The sequence below is a fragment of the Somniosus microcephalus genome, chromosome 2 (genome assembly GCF_052327205.1).
Source record: "Somniosus microcephalus isolate GS21.2 chromosome 2, FLI_Smic_1.0, whole genome shotgun sequence".
NCBI classification, from domain to species: Eukaryota; Metazoa; Chordata; class Chondrichthyes; order Squaliformes; family Somniosidae; genus Somniosus; species Somniosus microcephalus.
Window position 1 is genome coordinate 107,962,372 of NC_140988.1, and position 18,134 is coordinate 107,980,505.

Genomic DNA, 18,134 nt, shown 5'->3' on the forward strand with positions numbered 1-18,134 from the left:
ATGGGTGAGAGCCCCGTGCGTACTCACCTGCGGAGACCCGAATTTCTGGGCCTTTAATTTTTATGAAAATGGACAAATTTCACACTGCACAAAATTAAAATTAGTTTTTCAGGCCTTTAACATTTGTTTAGCAGTAATAACCCAGTTACACCTAGTCCCTTTGTCTCTAACTTTTAGTGGGGAATTTAACAGCGTACTTACTGAGGAAGAGCTGAAGTCTTCGTCAGTTTCCCTGATTTGGCTGATTACACAGATTGCCGGCTCTGTGGGGGGGGGGAGGGGGGTGGCACAGTGCAGCCTGTTTCAGTGTTGTCATTGACTGACCGCAGCTTCAGGGTTTCCGCATGCGCCTGCACATGCGCCAAATCCCGAAGTTGTGGTCAGTTTCAAAGGCGGAATGACGGCAAACTGGCAGCATTTGCTGTGGTCCTGACCACAAATTCCGGGCCACTTCCTTTTTAAGGAATACCATTCTGGACATTAATCTGCAATTAAGAAAATTATCATGCCATAATTCAATTTTGCATACCTGATACTACACTTTTTAAAAGTACCAGTGCAGCATTCGGTCGCCTGAGGAAGAGAGTGTTTGAAGACCAGGACCTCAAACCCAGCACTAAGCTCATGGTCTACAGAGCAGCAGTGATACCTGCCCTGCTATATGCCTCAGAGACATGGACCATGTACAGCAGGAACCTCAAAGCACTGGAGAGGTACCACCAATGCTGCCTCCGCAAGATCCTGCAAATCCATTGGCAGGATAGGCGCACCAACGTCAGTCTTCTTGCTCAGGCCAACATCCCCAGCATCGAAGCTTTGACCATGCTCAATCAGCTCCGATGGACGGGTCACATTGTCCGCATGCCCGATACAAGACTCCCTAAACAAGCGCTCTACTCGGAGCTCCAGCACTGCAAGAGAGCCCCAGGTGGGCAGAGGAAACACTTCAAGGACACCCTCAAAGCCTCCTTGAAAAAGTGTAACATCCCCACCGACACCTGGGAATCTCTGGCCCAAGACCGCACAAAGTGGAGGAGAAGCATCCGGGAAGGCGTCGAACACCTTGAGTCTCTTCGCCGGGAGTAAGCGGAAGCCAAGTGCAGGCAGCGCAAGGAGCGCACGTCAACCCAAGCACCCCACCCACCCGCCCCTTCAACCACCGTCTGCCCCATCTGTGACAGAGACTGTAGGTCCCGCATTGGACTAATCAGTCACCTGCGAACTCATTTTTAATGTGGAAGCAAATCATCCTTGGTTCCGAGGGACTGCCTAAGAAGAAGGAGAGGCCACTCCAGAGAATTATTGTAGGGCCAGAAATAGCAGGGGTGCTCCTTTTGGCTCCACAAAAATACTGGGTGCCGCTGCCAGCCAGTGCTCAGGCCCCTATGGGATCAGATCCTCCCCCTTCCCAGGCACCACTTCCCAGCCAGCTGAACATAGGAGCTGGCCAATTTCCCACCCTCCCATAATTAGCGAGCAGCAACGGAAATGAGGCCCAATCCAGAAAATGGTTCTTGGCCTCCTAACGCAGCCTTTGGGTGGGTGGCCATGGCTGCCTTATCAACTTCATGCCTGTTTCGGGCGGAAATCAAAAATCCACCCCCCCTGCCGACTTGTATTTTAATACAAAGTTTACTAGCTGAACTAATCAAGAAAACATAAAAAACTTTCTCTGTTTCAGTTGCATTTTTAATGGTGATTTGGGCTTTGGTTCCAAAGTGAACCATTGAGTCATAGAGTCATAACGGCACAGAAGGAGGCCATTTGGCCGATCGAGTCCATGCCGGCTCTCTGTCGAGCAACCCAGTCACTCCCATTCCCCTGATCTATCCCCGTAGCCCTGCAAGTTTATTTCCCTCAAGTGCCTATCCAGTCTCCCCTTGAAAACATTGAGTGTCTTCGCTTCGACCACTCCCGTCGGCAGCGAATTCCAGGTCGTCACCACTCACTGCGTAAAAAAGTTTTTCCTTACGTCACCCCTGTACCTCTTGCCCAAAACCTTAAATCTCTGTCCCTTAGTCCTTGTACCATCAACTAGTGGGAACAGCCTTTCCCCGTCTAGCCTATCCAAACCCGTCATAATCTTGTACACCTCTATCAAATCACCCCTCAACCTCCTTTGCTCTGATGAAAAAAAATCCAGCTTCTCCCACCTGTCCTTGTAACTAAGATCCCCCATCCTCAGAACCATTCTGGTAAATCTTCTCTGCACCCTCTCAAGGGCCTTCACATCCTTCCTAAAGTGTGGTGACCAGAACTGGACACAATACTCCAGTTGTGGCCTAACCAGCGCTTTATAAAGGTTCAGCATAACTTATCTACTTTTGCACTCAATACCTCTATTAATGAAGCCCAAAATCCCATATGCTTTGTTAACCACTCTCTCAATATGTCCTGCCACCTTCGGGGACCTATGCACATTAACTCCCAGGTCCCTCTGTCCCTGCACACCCTTTAAACTGTGCCATGAAGTGTATATTGCCTCTCCCTGTTCCTTCTGCCAAAATGCATCACCTCACACTTCTCTGTATTAAATTCCATCTGCCACTTGTCTGCCCATTCTGCTAGCCTTTCTATGTCCTGTTGCAGTCGATTGATATCATCCTCACTGTTTGCCACACCCCCAGGTTTAGTGTCATCGGCAAATTTAGAATTTCTACTCTGTATTCCAATATCCAGGTAATTTATATATATCAAAACAAGCAGTGGCCCCAGCACTGATCCTTGGGGAACATCACTGTCTACCATCCTCCAGCCTGAAAAACAGCCATTTACCACAACTCACTGTTTTTTGTCCTTAAGACAATTCATTATCCAAGCTGCCACTGACCCACCTATTCCATGAGCCTCATAGAAACATCGAAACATAGAAGATAGGAGCAGGAGTAAACCATTCGGCCCCTCGAGCCTGCTCCGCCATTCAATGAGATCATGGCTGATCATCCAAACTCAGTACCCTGTACCTGCCTTCTCCCCATATCCTTTGATCTCTTTAGCCTTAAGAAATATATCTAACTCCTTCTTGAATATATTAAATGAATTGGCCTCAACTGCCTTCTGTGGTAGAGAATTCCACAGGTTCACCATTCTCTGGGTGAAGAAATTCCTCTTCATCTCTGTCCTAAATGGCTTACCCCTTATCTTTAGTCTGTGACCCCTGGTTCTGGAGTCCCCTGCCATCGGGAACATCCTTCCTGCATCTAGTCTGTCTAGACCTGTTAGAATTTTATAAGTTTCAATGAGATCCCCTCTCATTCTTCTAAACTCCAGCAAGTATAAGCCCAATCGACCCAATCTCTCCTCATACGTCATTCCTGCCATCCCAGGTATCAGTCTAGTGAACCTTCGCTGCACTCCCTCCATAGCAAGAACATCCTTCCTCAGATAAGGCGATCAAAACTGCACACAATACTCAAGGTGTGGTCTCACCAAGACCCTGTACAACTGTAGCAAGACATCCTTGTTCCTGTACTCGAATCCCCTCGCTACGAAGGTTAACATACCATTTGCCTTCTTAACCGCGTGCTGCACCTGCATGCTTACCTTCAGCGACTGGTGCACAAGGACATCCAGGTCTCATTGCAATTCCCCTTCTCCCAATCTATTACCGTTCAGATAATAACCTGCCTTCCTGTTTTTGCCACCAAAGTGGATAACCTCGCATTTATCCACATTATACTGCATCTGCCATGCATCTGCCCAATCACCCAACCTGTCCAAATCATACTGGAGTTTCTCGACATCTTCCTCACAGCACACACGCCCACCCAGCTTTATGTCGTCTGCAAACTTGGAGATATTACATCTAGTTCCTTCGTCTAGATCATTAATATATATTGTGAATAGCTGGGATCCTGGCACCGATCCCTGCGGTACCCCACTAGTCACTGCCTGCCACTCGGAAAAGAGCCATTTATTCCAACTCTTTGCTTCCTGTCTGCCAACCAGTTCTCTATCCAAGTCAGTACGTTGCCCCTAATCCCTTGTGCTTTAATTTTACATGCTAATGTCTTATGCGGGACCTTATCGAAAGCCTTCTGAAAGTCCAAAGACACCACACGCACTGGTTTTCCCTTATCTATTCTACCAGTTACATCCTCAAAAAATTCCAGTAGATTAGTCAAGCACGATTTACCTTTTGTAAATCCATGTTGACTTTGTCCGATCCTGTCACTGTTTTCCAAGTGCTCTGCTATTATATCTTTTATAATGGACTCTAGCATTTTCCCCACTACCGATGTCAGGCTTACCGGTCTATAATACCCCATTTTCTCTCTACCACCTTTTTTGAATAGTGGGGTTACATTAGCTACCCTCCAATCCATGGGAACTGTTCCAGAGTCTATAGAATTTTGGAAGATGACCAGCAATGCATCTACTATTTCTAGGGCCACTTCCTTAAGTACCCTAGGATGTAGATTATCAGGCCCTGGGGATTTATCGGCCTTCAATCCCATCAATATCCCTAACACCATTTCCCTACAAATACTGATTTCATTCAGTTCCTTCCTCTCATTAGACCCTATGTTCCCCAACATCTCTGGGAGGTTATTTGTGTCCTCCTTTGTGAAGACAGAACCAAAGTATGTATTTAATTGGTCTGCCATTTCTTTGTTCCCCATTGTAAATTCCCCTGATTCTGACTGCAAGAGACCTACGCTTGACTTCACCAATCTTTTTCTCTTCACATATCTATAGAAGCTTTTACAGTCAGTTTTTATGTTCCCTGAAAGCTTACTCTCATACTCTATTTTCCCCCTCTTAATTAATCCCTTTGTCCTCCTTTGCTGAATCCTAAACTGCTCCCAATCCTCAGATTTGCTGCTTTTTCTGGCCAGTTTATATGTCCTCTCCTTGGATCTTATGCTATCCCTAATTTCCCTTGTTAGCCACGGTTGAGTTACCTTTTTTGTTTTATTTTTATGCCAAGCAGGGTTGAACAAATTCTGTAGTTCATCCATGCGGTCTTTAAATGTTTGCCATTGCCTATCCACCGTCAACCCTTTAAGTAGCGTTCCCCAATCCATCCTACCCAACTCGCACCTCATAACATCGTAGTTTCCTTTATTTAAATTCAGGACCCTCGTCTCTGAGTCAAATACTTCACTCTCCATCTTAATGAAGAATTCTATCATATTATGATCGCTCTGCCCCAAGGGGCCTCGCACAACAAAAATGCTAATTAATCCTTTCTCATTAAATAATACCCAGTCTAAGATGGCCTGATCTCTAGCTGGTTCCTCGACATATTGTCCAGGAAACCATCCTGTATACATCCAGGAATTCCTCCTCCACAGTATTGTTACTAATTTGGTTAGCCCAATCTATATGTAGATTAAAGTCACCCATGATAACTGCTGTGCCCTTATTGCACATGTGTCTAATTTCCCGTTTAATGCCATCCCCAACCTTAGCATTACTGTTTGGGGGTCTGTATTCAACTCCCACTAACGTTTTCTGCCCCTTGGTATTTCTCAGCTCTACCCATACAGATTCTACATCATCAGAGCTAATATCCTTCCTTACTATTGTGTTAATCTCCTCTTTAACCAGCAATGCTACCCCACCTCCTTTTCCTTTTTGCCTGTCTTTCCTGAATATTGAATACCCCTAGATGTTGTGTTCCCAGCCTCGGTCACCCTGGAGCCATGTTTGCATAATCCCAATCATATAATATCCGTTTACATCTATTTGCGCAGCTAATTCATCCACCTTATTACGAATGCTCCTCGCATTAAGACACAAAGCCTTCAGGCTTGTTTTTTTAACACTCTTAGACCTTTTAGAATTATTGTTTACTGTGGCCATGTTTGATTTAAACCCTTGATTTCTCTGACTGCCACTTTTGCTTTTCTCCTTCCTGTCTTTTGCTTCTATCCTTGTTTCCCTTTCCTCTGTCTCCCTGCACAGGTTCCCAACCCCCTGCCATTTCAGTTTAAACCCTCCCGAACAGCACTAGCAAACACTCCCCCAAGGACATCAGTCCCGGTCCTGCCCAGGTGCAAACCATCCAGTTTGTACTGGTCCCACCTCCCCCAGAACCGGTTCCAATGTCCCAGGAATTTGAATCCCTCCCCCTTGCACCATTCCTCTAGCCACGTATTCATCTGAAATAGCCTTCTATTTCTACTCTGACTAGCACGTGGCACTGGTAGCAATCCTGAGATTACTAACTTTGAGGTCCTATTTTTAAATTTACCTCCTAACTCCCTATATTCAGCTTTTAGGACCTCATCCCGGTTTTTACCTATATCGTTGGTACCTATATGCACCACGACAACTGGCTGTTCACCCTCCCCCCCTAGAATGACCTGCAGCCACTCCGAGACATCCTTGACCCTTGCACCAGGGAGGCAACATACCATCCTGGAGTCTCGTTTGCGGCCGCAGAAACGCCTATCTATTCCCATTACAATAGAATTCCCTATTACTATAGCTCTCCCACACTTTTTCCTCCCGTCCTGTGCAGCAGAACCACCCATGGTGCCAGGAAGTTGGCTGTTGCTGCCTTCCCCCGATAAGCCATCTCCCTCAACAATATGCAAAGCGGATATCTATATCTGTTTGAGAGAGGGATGGCCACAGGGGACCCCTGCACTACCTGCCTGCGCCTACTGCTCTGCCTGGCGGTCACCCATTCCCTTCCTGCCTGTGCAGCCTTTACCTGCGGTGTGACCAACTGAATAAACGTGATATCCACGACGTCCTCAGCATCGCGAATGCTCCAGTATGTATACATTCGCAGCTTCAGTGCCGCAATGCGGTCTGCCAGTAGCTGCAGCTGGATACACTTCCCGCACACATGGTCGTCAGGGACACAGGAAGTGTCCCTGATTTCCCACATAGTGCAGGAGGTGCATGCCACGAGGCCGAGCTGTCCTGCCATGACTTACCCTTTAATTAATTCAAATTATTAACCTTAACTGTCAAACTATAGAGTAGTATAAATACTCACCTGGCCGTACACACCCAATCAGCTGCTTCCCCTGCGCTGGCGTCACTTTCTGTAATGTGACGTCACTCTCGAATTCTGCCGCCGCTCCCGCTGCTGCTGCTGCTCTACTAGGCCTGAAAATCACCGACCTTTATTTTTACCCACAGCCGCTGCTCCCTCGCAGGTCTGCCGCTCCCGCTGCTGCCGCTGCTCAATTTTGTTAACCAGCCTTCTAATTGATACTTTGTCAAACGCCTTCCGAAAATCCATGTAGACAACATCCATTTTATTCCCTTCATCAATCCTCCCTGTTACTTCATCCAAAAATTCAATTATATTGGACAAACACGATCTGCCTTTTACAAATCCGTGTTGGCTCTCCTTAATTAGCTTAAACCTCTCCAAGTGCCCGCTAACCTTTTCCTTCATTATTGTTTCTAAAACTTTACCCACCACTGATGTTAAACTGTTACTAGGATTGTCCTTACACTCTTTCTTGAACAATGGTGTCACATTTGCCACTTTCCAATCCTCAGGCACCTCCCCCACATCTAGGGAAGATTGGAAAATCATGGCAAGCCTTTCCGCTACCTCCTCCCCCAATTCCCTTAGCAACCTAGGATGCAAGCCATCTGGACCAGGCAACTTGTCCACTCTCAGCATACCCAGCCTTTCTAGTACATCCTGTCTATCAATTTTACCCCTTCCATTGCTTCTACCTTTTCCACATCTACCGATATTTTGTCAACATCCACCTCCTTAGGAAACACTGATACAAAGTACTCATTGAGTATTCTAGACTTGCCCTGCGCCTCTAAGCATATATCACTTTCTTTGTCCCTAATAGGCCCCATCCCACCTGCTTATTGTTTACATGCCGGTAGAAGATTTTTGGGTTTCTGCTTCAAATTTTCTAATTTTATTAATGTTTATAGATATATTGGTCCTGATACTTACTGGGGCAGGATTTCCTAGTGAGGGTGGGGGGAGGAGTTCTGGTTTGTGTCCCCAAATGCTGTGGAGTTCGAACTCCACAATTTGCCTGTTTTTTTTCAACAGGTTCCCTGCCTGGAAGCTAGCCTAATTGACACGCCTGTCTTCCTGTCGGGCAGGGAATGCTTCAGAAGAGGCCACAGTCCAGGAGCAGGTGAGTTTCCTGGTGCTCGGGATAGAGATAGCGAGGTGGGATGGGTTACAGCATGGCTTGGAGGGTCGGGGTTGATTGAGGGGGTCAGAGAGCCATCAGGCGCACTGATGAGGGTCAGGGTAGTTGGTGATTGTGGGGGAGGGATCGTTGATAGCGGGGAGGTGGTGATCGCGGGGGGAGTCTGATCGCTGGGGAGGCGGTGGTCGGCGATTGCGAGGGGAGTGTCTGATCGCTGGGGAATGTCGGTGATCGTGAGGAGAGTGTCCGATTGCTGGGGCAAGTCGGTGATAGCAGAGGGGGTGAAGGGTTGGTGATCACATGGGGTGGGGGGAGATCCGATCACGGGGAGGGAAGCAGGTTTGCTTGGGGGGCCGGGAGGAAGCACTCTTGGTCCTCCTGGCCCTCAAGCAGTGCTCTTCCATGCAGCAGTCATCACCTCCCTTTAGCTGTCGGGTCCCCCCGAGGCTCATTCAAATATTTAAATGAGCAACCTGCCTCCTGGGAGTGGGTTGGTTGCCCACCCAACCCCCCCCCCGACCGGTCTCCGTTAAAACTGGAAGTGGGCGGGTTGGGAGCAGGTTTGTGAAATTAAAAATTTCAAATGCTTGTTTTCAATTACCTCAATAAAATTACATTTGGATATCTCACAAGCAAAATGATTTATAGTACTTTTTGCAAGGACTTTTTATCTTTATAGCAATATCAATTGTAACAAATAAGTACAACGTGAATACACAGCTTTAAAAATAAAATTAGGTACCTAAAAACAAATTCAGATTTAATTGCTTTTCGAACTTGATCTCGCTTCTTATAATCACTTAGAGGTTAAATTGTGTGCAGGCATGGAGGAGAGCTTAAGGCAAATACTACCCACTGTCCAGGCAGTCCAAAGTCCTACGGTATATATTTAGTTAGTAATGCAAAATGGCTGAAACTATTGTCAGCAACTTGTCATTACACTAATTTAATCAAATTACAGGGAAAATTTCCCCTTGTTCTGTGGTCAAAGTTCCTATCAGAACAGTGAATGCTATTTGGCTGAACATGTGAGCAGTTTTAACTTAATCATTCCTTATTATAAACAAGTGACACATGTAGTTGTCAATGTTTCACTTGTGAGAGTACACAAAATCTTAATGGCAAAGAAGAAATTGTCAATACTGCAGTGCAAGTTAAACTCTGAAATATCAAAACCCTGGTCAGAAATAGCAAACAAATTCACTCCTGTCAATGTGAATTCATCGGCTTTTTTGGTTTTAATTTGATTGATCACGTGCACAGATATTTCACATGCACCTTGTCTATTGCTATTGTATTGTTAACTGCACATGAGCAAAGATCAACTGGCAGAATGTAAACCGAGTTCATCAAATAACTGCCCTTGGACTTTGCAAGTTGATGAGGGTGCACTGACAGTAAGATTTTTAACCATTTGTTGACCAAAATTTCATTTAGCATTTTAAGGAGTTTAGAAGTTTAGGAGTTGAGGAGTTTAGAAGAATGAGAGTTGGTCTCATTGAAACATATAAGATTCTGAAGGGGATTGACAGGGTAGATGCTGAGAGGTTGTTTTCCCTGGCTGGAGTGTTTAGAACTAGGGGGCATAGTCTCAGGATAAGGGATTGGCCATTTAAGACTGAGATGAGGAGGAATTTCTTCATTCAGAGGATTGTGAATCTATGGAATTCTCTACCCCAGAGGGCTGTGAATGCAGAATCGTTGAGGATATTCAAGGCTGAGATAGATAGATTTTTGGACTCTAGGGGAATCACGGGATATGGGGATCGGGTGGGAAAGCGGAGTTGAGGTCGAAGGTCAGCCATGATCTTATTGAATGGCAGAGCAGGCTCGAAAGGCCATACTCTTGCTCCTAATTCTTATGTTCTTAAGTTCTTAAAATATTATACAACTTATTGACATAAGTTTTGGATATTTCTCTCATTAGTTGATGTTAGTTTATTAAGTGTAGCAGTGTTGTGATATGATGGTGCTGTAAATGATTCTTCCAACTCTGCAGTATGAACGGGTAAGATGTAAAAAGAAAAAAAAGAACTTGAGTGTCTTTCACATCCTCAAGATGTCCCAAATTACTTCACAGCCAATTAAGTACACTTGAAATATGATCACTGTTGTTATGTAGGCTGTCAGTTGTGCACAGCAAGGGCAAGAAGACGTCCAACAAGGTAAGTTTTTAAAATTTTATTTGGTTCCTTATGGGCCAGGAAGAGCAGGAGTGCTCCTCCGAACCCTACAAGGAAGCCTGGGCTTTCGCTGCCATGGGCTTCCCAGCCCCATCAATCCACTTATCTTGTGCCAGAGACTATTCCCCATGGTCCCTGGCGGCGGCGTTCTGCCACTCGATTTTAACGGCCGGACAGCTGCTTCCCGCCAACTTCCCGGTTGTTAAAATCAACCGAGCACGAGTGCTGCCGCTCCTGGTCGGACATGCCAATCACTTTGCTGCAATCCCACCCGGGAATTAAAATTGAACCTCTGCTAAAGCAGCGGCAGAGGCGAGAGGATAAAGAGTGGCCCGAGAGTGGATCTGAATTAAAGCAGTGGCAGCAGCGAGGCTCCAATTCAAAAACAACATCAAAGAGTGATGTCACAGGAGAGCAGGTAGGTGATTGGTTGGTGAGTATTACAGCTCTTTTTTGCTCTCTAAGTTAGGGAAGGGGGTTAAATTAAGAGCTGAGAAATTGTAACTTGCTAGTATTTATTAAATTAATAACTTAAACTAAATAAAATAATCAAACAATATACCTAAAAAATCGATTGAATAAAATCTTTTAACTAATTAATTAATAAATAAAACAAGGTTAGAGATGGCAGGGCAGGTGGTGTGTCGTAACTGCAGCATGTGGGAGTTTGTGGAGAGCATCACGATCCCGAGCAACCACATTTGCAGTAAGTGTCTGCAACTCGAGGAACTTCAGCTCAGAATTGTTGAGCTGGAGTACGAGCTGTAGACATTGCGATGCATCAGGGAGGGGGAGAGTTACCTGGACACTTTGTTCCAGGAGGCAGTCACATCCTTTAGGTTAAGTAGTGTGATGAAATATGCCATTCATCACTCATCAGTATTCTCTGCCTGTGACTGTGGTTTAGTTTCAGTTTCATTTCCCTTACCTCAGTTCCGTTTCCTCACCATTGTATTGTATTGTGTGTAGGGCTCCGCCCATACCTGGCCCCTATGTAAGCAGGCCCAGCCTGCCTCACATCCAGTACAGCAGACCTCTGGATGGAAGATACCTCTCCACTGTGTGTTACCTTCTAAGTTAATAAAAGTCTTGTTTTGTTCCGCTAACATCGAGTCTCGGATTTATTGAGGCACATCAATTTTATTAACTTACTTTTCAACACAATGGATCAACTCTTGAAACCCGAACGTTTGGATTTGGACCAGCATGCTTCGGACGCATCGGCACGCTTTGGACACTGGTTTATGTGTATGGAATTCTTCCTGGACAATTCCGCAGCCGTCACAGGCGCCACGGACGCTGCAAGTATGAAACTCGGAATCCTGCGGAATTGGGTAAGCCACCGGGTTTACCCCCTCATCCAAGGCGCCGACACGTACCCGGCCGCCTGTGACATCTTAAAGGCGCATTACCAGCAGCCTACGAATGAGGTGTATGCTAGGCATCTGCTCGCTACTCGCGCACAGCGACCTGGGGAATCGCTGGATGAGTTCCTAGGCACCCTGAAAACGCTTGGCAAAGACTGCAAGTGCCAAGATGTAAAAGCCGCAGTGTACACTGACAAGCTTGTTCGCGATGCCTTTATCACAGGCCTCAGCTCCACTTACATCCGGCAGAGACTGCTGGAAAAAACGGGATTGGACCTGAAACAGGCTGTGGACACAGCGCGATCCCTGGATGTGGCCCAGAGAAACTCGGACGCCTACTCTTCAGCCCGCGCCGTCCACGCCGCCACGTGTGCACCAAGGGCGCCGCCATCTTGGAAGGCATCTTCCCCGCCCGGCAGCCCGACACCGTCGGGGCCCCGCTCTCCCCCCAGAAGCCCTACGACAGCCACGACGCGTCGGGGACCCAACTGCTACTTCTGCGGGCAGCCGAAGCACACCAGAAACCTGTGCCCGGCGAAAGGCGCCACCTGCTTTAAGTGCAGTAAGAAGGGGCACTTCGGGAAGGTGTGCAGAGGGAACCCCGCCGGAAAACCCGCCACCGCCACGTGTGCGCCGTGGGAGCGGCCATCTTGGACGCCACCTTGCCCGACCTCGTGGGGTCCGCCATCTTGTGAGCAGACAGCGTGGACGCCATCTTGTCTCGATCAGGGCCCTACAGTGGCATCGGTCACAGTGGACCAGACCAGGCCGCACCCGCTATCCAAATCAATGGTGGACATCGAGGTAAACGGGTGCGGGGTTAAATGTTTAATTGACAGTGGAAGCATGGAGAGTTTTATCCACCCTGAACTGGCACAACGACTCTCCCTAAAGGTGGCCCCTACTCGGGGTACCATCTCTATGGCTGATAAAACCCAGACATCGACCATTATGGGTTACTGCACGGTACAATTGTCCGTTAACGGAACTGTATACGATAATTTTAAAGTACTAATCATGAAGAATCTATGTGCGAGCGTGATCTTGGGCCTGGATTTCCAGTGCCACCACCAAAGCATCACGCTCAATTACGGTGGGTCCCAGCCGCCCCTCACAGTGTGCGGTCTGGCTACCCTGAAGGTAAAGCCGCCTTCGCTATTCGCGAACCTTACCCCTAACTGCCGGCCAATAGCGACCAAAAGCAGGAGGTACAGCTGGGAGGACAGGCGGTTTATCGCGACCGAGGTAGACAGGCTCCTGAAGGAGCGCATTATTGAACGCAGCAACAGCCCGTGGCGCGCCCAAGTGGTGGTGGTAAGGGGTAGCGAGAAGAAATGGATGGTGATCGACTATAGCCAAACGATCAACAGGTACACCCAACTAGACGCCTACCCGCTACCCCGCATATCAGAAATGGTGAACCAAATCGCCCAATCCCGGGTGTTCTCCACCATCGACCTCAAGTCAGCGTACCACCAGCTCCCTATCAGACCAGAGGACTGCCCGTACACCGCCTTTGAGGCGAACGGACGCCTCTACCAATTCCTCAGAGTCCCCTTTGGGGTGACGAATGGGGTCTCGGTCTTCCAGAGGGAGATGGACTGCATGGTCGATGACCACCACTTGCAGGCAACCTTCCCCTACCTCGACAACATCACCATCTGCGGTCACAACCAGCAGGATCACGACTCGAACCTCGAGAGGTTCCTGAAAACCGCACAAAAACTCAACCTCACCTACAACGAGGACAAGTGCGTTTTCAACACCACGCGCCTCTGCATACTAGGCAGCGTGGTGGAGAATGGGGAAATCGGACCAGACCCCGACCGATTGCGCCCCCTATGGGAGCTGCCCCTGCCCAACACTCCCAAAGCCCTGAAAAGGTGCCTGGGGTTATTTTCTTATTATTCCCAATGGGTCCCCAACTACTCCGACAAAGCCCGCCCCCTCTTGAAAGCATCCGCTTTTCCGCTCTCTGCTGAGGCCCACGCCGCCTTCAAAAGCATTAAGCAGGATATTGAGTGGGCCACGCTACAGGCAGTGGACGAGAACACTCCATTTCAAGTGGAAAGTGATGCGTCTGACTTTGCCTTGGCGGCCACCCTCAACCAGGCGGGGCGGCCCGTAGCTTTCTTCTCGAGGACCCTCCAAGGGCCCGAGATCAGACACTCCTCCGTGGAAAAGGAGGCCCAAGCCATCGTGGAGGCAGTGCGCCACTGGCGCCACTACCTAGCCGGCAAACGCTTCACCCTACTTACTGACCAGCGGTCGGTAGCGTTTATGTTCAATAATAAACAGAGGGGGAAGATTAAAAATGATAAGATTCTTAGGTGGCAGATCGAGCTCTCCACCTTCGATTATGACATCATTTACCGGCCAGGGGCCCTTAACGAATCCCCCGACGCCCTCTCACGAGGGATGTGTGCCAGCGCCACCGGGGATCGGCTACAGACCCTCCACAACGACCTCTGCCACCCAGGGGTCACGCGGCTATTCCACTTCATAAAGTCCCGCAACTTACCCTACTCGATTGAGGAAGTTCGGTCTCTGACCAGGAACTGCCGCACTTGCGCTGAGTGCAAGCCTCGGTTCTACCGCCCAGATAGAGCCCACTTAATCAAAGCTACACGGCCCTTTGAGCGGCTCAGCTTAGAGTTCAAGGGCCCCCTCCCGTCCGTCGACCGCAATGTTTACTTCCTGAACATTGTGGACGAATACTCCCGGTTCCCATTCGCCTTCCCCTGCCCAGACATGACCAGCGCCACAGTCATTAAATGCCTCAACAGCCTGTTCTGCCTGTTCGGTATGCCGAGCTACATCCATACGGATAGGGGGGCATCCTTCATGAGTGAAGAGCTACGCCAGTACATGCTATCCAGGGGGATCGCCACGAGCCGTACCACCAGCTACAACCCCCGGGGTAACGGTCAAGTGGAGCGAGAGAACGGGACAGTATGGAAAGCAGTCACTCTAGCTCTAAGGACCAAGGGCCTCCCTATCTCCCGCTGGCAGGAAGTCCTCCCAGATGTGCTCCATTCGATACGGTCGCTATTGTGTACTGCCACTAATGCCATGCCTCATGAGCGAATGTTTGTCTTTCCCCGGAAATCCACCTCAGGCGTATCCATGCCGTCATGGCTCTCCACCCCAGGTCCGGTATTCGTGCGAAGGCATGTGAGGGGCCACAAGACGGACCCTCTCGTGGAGTCAGTGCACCTACTCCACGCCAACCCCCAATACGCGTATGTCCGGCACGCCGACGGAAGGGAGGACACCGTGTCCATAAAAGACGTCGCCCCAGCCGGTAACGACAACAACCACGACAACAGCAGCAACAACGATCACAGCAACTCTTACCCACCCACTACTCTTTCATCACCCCCGGAAGAACATCGACCAACGGTACCCCCACCAACTACCCCTTCAACAACCCTGGCGGCACCCCCGGCAGAGACCCAGGAGGCCACCGGGGACACCCAGCCGACACCCGCGGCACCACAACAGCCACGTCGGTCACAGAGGACTATCAAACCCCCGAACAGACTAAATCTATAGAAGGGGTGAATGTGATGAAATATGCCATTCATCACTCATCGGTATTCTCTGCCTGTGACTGTGGTTTAGTTTCAGTTTCATTTCCCTTACCTCAGTTCCGTTTCCTCACCATTGTATTGTATTGTGTGTAGGGCTCTGCCCATACCTGGCCCCTATGTAAGCAGGCCCAGCCTGCCTCACATCCAGTACAGCAGACCTCTGGATGGAAGATACCTCTCCACTGTGTGTTACCTTCTAAGTTAATAAAAGCCTTGTTTTGTTCCGCTAACACTGAGTCTCGGATTTATTGAGGCACATCAAGTAGTACTTTAGAGTTCATCAGTGGTCAGGGACAGGAGGGTGTGACTGTGAGTCAGGAAGGTATGGGGACCCAGGATGTAGTGATGGAGGTGCCTCAGCTCTAGACCTTGTCCAACAGGTACGAGATACTTTCTACTTGTATGGATGAGGAAAAGGACTGCAGGGAGGATGGGCAAGCTGACCACGGCACTGTGGTACAGGGGGCCATCCATGTGGGGGGAGAAGGAAGGAATGTGGTAGTAGTAGGGGACAGTATAGTCAGGGGGATAGATACTGTTCTCTGCAGCCGCGAAAGAGAGTCCCGAAGGCTGTGATGCCTGTCCGGTGCCAGGGTTAAGGATATCTCCTCGTGACTGGTGAAGAACTTGGAGTGGGAGGGGGAGGATCCAGTTGTCGTGGTCCATGTAGGAACCAACGACATAGGTAGAACTAACAATGAGGTTCTGCTGAGGGAGTTTGAGGAGCTAAGGTCTAAGTTAATAAGCAGAACCACAAGGGTAGTAATCTCTGGATTACTACCTGAGCCACATGCAAATTGGCATAGGGTCAAGCAGATCAGAGAGTTAAATGCGTGGCTCAAAGAGCGGGATAAAGGGGTTTCAATTCATGGGGCACTGGCACCAGTACTGGGGAAAGAGGGAGCTGTTCTGTCGGGACGGGCTCCACTTAAATTGGGCTGGGACCGGCGTCCTGGCGAATCAAATAACTAGGGCTGTAGATAGGGCTTTAAACTAAAAAAGGGGAATAGGAGGGGTCAGGTGAGGGGAAATTTAGAAAACTAAGGAGAAAGGTCAAGGCAATAGAGCAGAGTAGCGATTTGGGTAAAAATAAGCAGAGCGTGACAGGAAGGGACAGAGAGTTTAATGGTAGCAATGCAGCAGAGAATAAGGTCAAAGCAGGGAATAATGATAAAACATTTAAATTAAAGGCTCTTTATCTGAATGCACAAAGCATTCGTAACAAGATAGATGAACTAGTGGCACAAATAGAGATAAATGGGTTTGATCTGATAGCCATTACAGAGACATGGTAGCCAAGGTTGGGAACTAAATGTTCCAGGATACTTGACGTTTCGAAAAAACAAGCAGAATAGAAAGGAGGGGGAATAGCCCTGATAATAAAAGATGACATAAGGACAGTAACAAGAAAGGATCTCGGTTCAGAAGATCAGGAAGTAGAATCAGTATGGGTGGAGATAAGGCATAAAAAGAGGCAGAAAACACTGGTAGGAGTAGTATATAGGCCCCGAACAGTAGCTATACCGTTGGACAGAATATTAATCAAGAAATAGTGAGAGCTTGCAACAAAGGTAATGGGGGACTTTAATCTTCATATAGACTGTGTTATAAGTCTCATCATCACAAAGAACTACTCATGAACTACTGGATGGCCAGCTGGTGGCACCGTCCAAGGAGTATAAATACTCGGGCGTGGGCCCAGCTTGCCCAGGGACATTTTGTAAGACAGGAACTAGTGAAGTACAACTAGGCCTCCATGTTCTGAAACAAGTTGATTAAAGCCTTGCTTTATACTCAAACCAAGTGTGTAGTGAGTTTTATTACATCAGACTGGACAAATCAAATTGGCAAAGGTAGTCTGGAGGACGAGTTTATAGAATGCATTTGGGACAGTTTCCTAGAACAATATGTCATGGAACCAACCAGGGAACAGGCTATTTTAGATCATGTATTGTGTAATAGACAGGGTTAATTAGCAATCTCATAGTAAAGGATCCTCTGGGGCAGAGTGATCATAATATGATAGAATTGCACGTTAATTTTGAGAGTGACTTGCCTAAGTCCGAAACTAGAGTCTTAAACTTAAATAAAGCCAATTACATAGGTATGTGGGGCGAGTTGGCAAAGGTAGATTGGAAAAATAGATTAAAAGGTATGGCGGTAGATAAGCAGTGGCTAGCATCTAAATACATATTTCATAATTCTCAACAAAAATACATTCCATTGAGAAACAAAAACTCCATGGGAAAAGTGATCTAACCATGGCTAACTATAGCAGTTAAGGATAGCATTAGATTGAAAGAAGAAGCTTATAATGTTGCAAAGAATAATAGTAAGGCTGAGGATTGGGAGAGTTTCAGAAACCAGCAAAGGTTGACCAAAAATTGATAAAAAGGGAAAAAATAGAATATGAGAGAAAACTAGCAAGAAATATAAAAGCAGATTGTAAGAGTTTCTACAAGTATGTAAAAAGGAAAAGAGTAGGAAAAGTAAACGTTGGTCCCTTAGAGGCTGAGACAGGAGAAATTATTATGGAGAATAAGGAAATGGCAGAAACGTTAAACAAACATTTTGTATCTGTCTTCACAGTAGAAGACACAAAAAGCATACCAAAAATGATGGTGGGGAACCAAGCATCTATTGAGGGCGAGGAACTTAACGTAATTAATATAAGTAGAGAAAAAGTACTAGAGAAACTAATGGGACTAAAAGCCGACAAATCCCCTGGACCTGACGGTTTACATCCTAGGGTTCTAAAAGAGGTGGCTGAAGAGATAGTGGATGCATTGGTTTTGATCTTCCAAAATTCCCTAGATTCTGGAATGGTCCCAGTGGATTGGAAGGTCGCAAATGTAACACTGTTGTTCAAGAAAGGAGGGAGAGAAAAAACTG

General features: G+C 47.6%; 1 protein-coding gene across 2 annotated transcripts in view; it reads left to right on the plus strand.

Moving 5' to 3' along the window:
* Positions 1-18,134, plus strand: part of slc2a9l2 (solute carrier family 2 member 9, like 2) — an 836,356-nt gene that overhangs the window by 4,477 nt on the left and 813,745 nt on the right. The window contains exon 1 of one of the 2 annotated variants that reach the window (XM_085961676.1): positions 8,008-8,081. The exons of the other annotated variant lie outside the window; for it this stretch is intronic. The gene's annotated coding sequence lies outside the window, so the exon portion shown is untranslated. Of the gene's footprint in view, positions 1-8,007; positions 8,082-18,134 lie in introns of those variants that run through there. 2 annotated transcript variants of the gene reach the window in all.